Below are 4,597 nucleotides of genomic sequence, written 5' to 3'. Positions count from 1 at the left end.
TTGTGGCACATACTAGGGCCAACAGAGTGAGCCTAGAATCACTGCAGAGCAGGTTCCAGTAGGCCATGCCTGTGCTGCTCAGGGCTGTGATATTCAGCTCACAGTGTAGGTAGACAGGAAGGAGGGGGGAGGCTGTGATGTGTGGAGCTAAGATCAGTATGGGAAAGAAGAGAGAGGAGAGAGAAACAGCAGCCAAAAACAAACAAGAGCAAAAAAAAAGTGCTAATGGAGCTTGTCGGTGGAGTGGAGAGATGAGAAACCGAGAAATGAAGAAAAACAAAAAAGGAAAATAAAGTAAAAGAGAGGAAAAAAAAATGATAAATGGAATAAAAATTAGAAAAGAAAAGCCCTGAGGGATTCCTCCAGTGTGTCTGCAAAGAACAAGAAAGTGGCTCCTAGGCCGTGCAGTACATCCTAGCTAGAAGGGGGCCCAAACTGTGAAAAGAAAAAGAAAACAAACAAACAAACAAAAATCAGAAAAAAAAAGGAAATGCCCCCAAGGATCCCACCAGTGCAGCTGTACAGATCAGGGAATCAGCACTCAAGTTGAGCAGTACAGCCTAGCTAAAAGGGGCTCCCAAGCCATGAAAAGAAAACAAACCAATAAACAAAACAAAACAACAACAAGTAAAGAAACAAACAAAAAGGCCACGGGGATCCCACCAGCCTGGTGGCATAGTCCAGGAAGCAGTTCCCCAGTGACATTTCACAGCCTTTCAAAAGGAAGCAAAACTGGCACACGGAGCCAGGTGTTGGAGAGAATAGAAGGGGAGGTGGTAAGAGACAGGGAGGAAACCAAAAGAAGCAGAAAGAGCAACACCAGCAACAAACAAATTGCACTGATGGTGCCAGCCAGTGTGGGTGGGACAAATCCAAGTGGCACAGTGCCTCCCGGTCAAGAGGCTGAGGCTGGTGGAAAGCAGCAGGGGCCCAGGGGTGGGGGGTGGGAGGAAGGATAGGGTGAGAAAGCATATATCGCTGGTTACAAGGTGTTCTGTCTCCTGCTGGGAGCTCCGTGAAGCTGCTTTTCTGTACTCCCCATCAGCTAGTCTCCAGTGTGGGGAGGGTGAATCTAAGTGGCACAGATCCTGCTTTTCCAGGCCAGCTGAGCTAGGAAGTGGCAGAGGTCAAGCAGCAGAGGGGAGAAGGATGGAGGGGGTGGAAAAGCATATATCTCTGTCTACCGGGAGCTCTGTCACCTGCTGAGAGCTCTGTGAAGCTGCATTCCTGTACCCTCTGTCCACCGATCTCTGACAGAAGTTCAAGATGGTGAATCCGTGCTGTGTTTAGCTGTTAGGGGACTTCTGTATGTCTCTCTCCTTGCTCTCTGTTTTCTGTCAGTTTCTTATACCATTTGGTGCTTGGCTGAGTTCTTTATCTCTTCATTTGATGCTTAGAGTTCCAGGACTAAGATCTGTCTCTGTTTTACTTAGTTTTTTGGGTCTTTGGTGTAGAAGGACAGTATGGTGCTTCTGTCTGTAGTGCCATGTTGGCTCCGCCTCCCCTCTCATATATTTGGACACTCTGCTGTTAGGTACATACACATTTAAAGTTGTTGTGTCTTCTTCAAAACTTGACTCTTAGTATATAATAACCAAAAACCTCTTGCCGTTGAGTCAATTCCAACTCATAGTGACCCTATAGGATAGAATAGAACTGCCTCATAGGGTTTCCAAGGAGCAGCCGGTAGATTCGAACTGTTGGTCTTTTGTTTAGTAACAAAATTCTTAAGCACTGTGCCACCACCTCTTTATTCCTGCCAGAACCATGAAGGAATCTTTCTCCACTCTTCACCTGGAAGGGTTCCTCTAGGAAAAGTCCATGGAATTGTGCCCCTGCCTCAAGAGTTTCCCACTCTCCTGCTATTTCATACTCAACCTGCAGCAATTCATCTAACTGCCAATGAGTGTTCTACCAGATTAGGCTCCAGCACCTTCTGTTCCAAGTAAGCAGATCTCAGCTGTAATGCCCTGGATTCACCTCTCTCTTCAGATTTCAGGGTGAAAGTTTACCCTGAAAATGCAATTCTCTGATTGTTCCAAGAAAACCATTGATTTAAGTCATTGGTTTAAGTTTCTCCAGCATTTTTTTTGTGTGTGTGTGTATAAGGTTTGGACTTCTAAGGCCTTCAGATGGCAGACCTGAAATTGGAAATTCCTGATTTAAATAAAATATATATTAACATTTATATGAAATTACTAAAAATTGGAATAATAGAACAACTAGACATTTCTACAGTTTTCACAAAGCCAACATTTCAGTCTGACTCTTAAAATCTACTTCTAGAGAAGATTTTAAAAATAAAAGCTATAATGTTAACCGGAAAACTGAAGCTAGGAATACTGGGTTTATTTTGGGGAAATGGTGCTAATTTATTTGGATTGCAAGCATTGATTTAACAACTTGCTGCTCTGCTGTATACGATGAGACCCTAGTGGCTTGAAACAGTTAATGCACCTCCTTTAAAAAAAAAAATTCCCCCCCCCACTTTAATAGGGACAGCTTATCTACCTTTCCTTCTGGAAAAAAAAGGACACCAAATCATAAATAAATAGTAGTTATATAAAAGCCCTGGGTAAAGGGAAAAATAATCGATTCAAATTCCTAAAATACCTCTTAGAGGAGAAAAATCAGTTCTCCTGCTTAATTATACACATATGCTGAAACAAGCAGAAATACAATTCACTTTTTATCCAGTTTTAGGAATTATTAGTGAATGGGATCCATGCTTTTAGAATGGTTTACACCATTATCAGTGATTCTGATGTATTATACTTTTATATTTGCCTCTGATCTGTTTTTTAAATGAAAGTCTTACAGGTGTCTATTACCCAGGTATAGAACAGGTATAGACAAAAGAAGGTCTGATAGAAATAGGCTTATTCTTCTGTCAAATCCCGACTCAGGTACTTATATGAGAACTGACATTGGGTATATGACTTTTCTTTCCTGAACCTTAGTTGACTCACTGTCTGAGATGCACAGGCAAATGAGCTAAAACGTATGTATACCAAAACCCTTATGTATATGGGAAGCTGAAAAATGATGTAATCTACAGCTTCATCAGGTGGAATGTATACTTGTTCATTACGAGCAAAGTTAGCTTGAGAATAGAGCATAGTCTTCTTATCTTTGGTAAGCTAAGACATAGAATGTTTTAATTAAAAGACCAGTTATTGAATGCAAAGGATTTTCCATTATATACAGCAACCCCGCAATAGACAAAAGGAGTAAATTTCCGGCAATGTGATGAATATAAGAAAAATTATATGTAAAATAAAAGATTGAGCCACATGAAATTGTCTGTTTTACCGTATTTGAACTGCTACATTGGTAGTTTCATGTTGTTTATCTTGATACCCAACATAGTGCCTAGTACATAAATGCTACTAAATTAATATTACCAAAAGCCAAAAAAACTCATGGCCATCGAGTCAATTCCGACTCACAGCAACCCTATAGCATGGAGTAGAACTTCCCCATAGGGTTTCCAAGGCTATAATCTTTGTGAAACCCTGGTGGTGTAGTGGTTAAGCGCTAAGGCTGCTAACCAAAAGATCGGCAGTTAAAATTCACCAGGCCCTCCTTGAGAACTCTATGGGGCAGTTCTACTCTGTCCTATAGGGTTGTTATGAGTCAGAATTGACTCAACGGCAATGGGTTTGGTTTTCTTTTTTAATCTTTGTGAAAGCAGAGTGCCACATCTTTCCCTTGTGGATCAGCTGGTGGGTTCGAACACCTAACCTTTTAGTTAGCAGCCCAGTTCTTAACAACTATGCCACCAGTGCTCCTTAAATTCATGGTAACCATTATTATTTTGCAGAGGAGGCGCTCATTAAATAATAGAGTGTGGGTTGATATGGGAGAAACTGATTGTCTTAGTTCTCTAGTACTACTATAACAGAAACACCACAAATAGGTGACTTTAAGAAACAAATTTATTTTCTTACAGTTTAGGAGGCTACAAGTATGATTTCAGAGTGCTAGCAATAAGGAATGCCTCTCTGGCCACTCTGAGGGAGGTCCTTGTTGATCATGTTGCATGCTTTTTCCCTTCCATTTGTGCTTGCTTTCCTGTTTGCTTAACCTGCTCTTTTATATCTCAAGAGAGTTTGACTTAAAACACACCCTCCACTAATACTGCTTCGTTAATCATAACAAAGAAAACCCGTTCCCAAATGGGAATATAACCATAGGTATATATGGTATATATGGTTTGATGTGGGTGAACACAATAGCCTTGTTGATGTATACGTGATGGGTCAGAGGGCTGGAGAAGATTAGAGAAAATACAGGAGTTGAAAATCTAGGGTGTGGCCACCAATCTCAATGATCTTTAATTTTTTGAGTTTCAATTAGTATTTTTAGTATTCTGAATCTGCTGGATTGTCCTTTCCCTGATATACCCTGTTGGTTCACGGCACTTTACCAGCCGCTTAAATCTCCCATGACATTAACATGGGTTCGTTCTTTTTTCTATTGCCACGGAAGGTACAAATACTAACCTTGCTGCTAACACTTCATTGATTTTCTATCTTGATGCTATTATAGCACTTATATTACATTCCCCAAAGAATATCCAATTTCTTCAAATCTT

This window comes from Elephas maximus, chromosome 18 (genome assembly GCF_024166365.1).
Source record: "Elephas maximus indicus isolate mEleMax1 chromosome 18, mEleMax1 primary haplotype, whole genome shotgun sequence".
NCBI lineage: Eukaryota > Metazoa > Chordata > Mammalia > Proboscidea > Elephantidae > Elephas > Elephas maximus.
The sequence above is the reverse complement of the archived record's forward strand: the minus strand, read 5'-3'. Positions refer to the sequence as shown.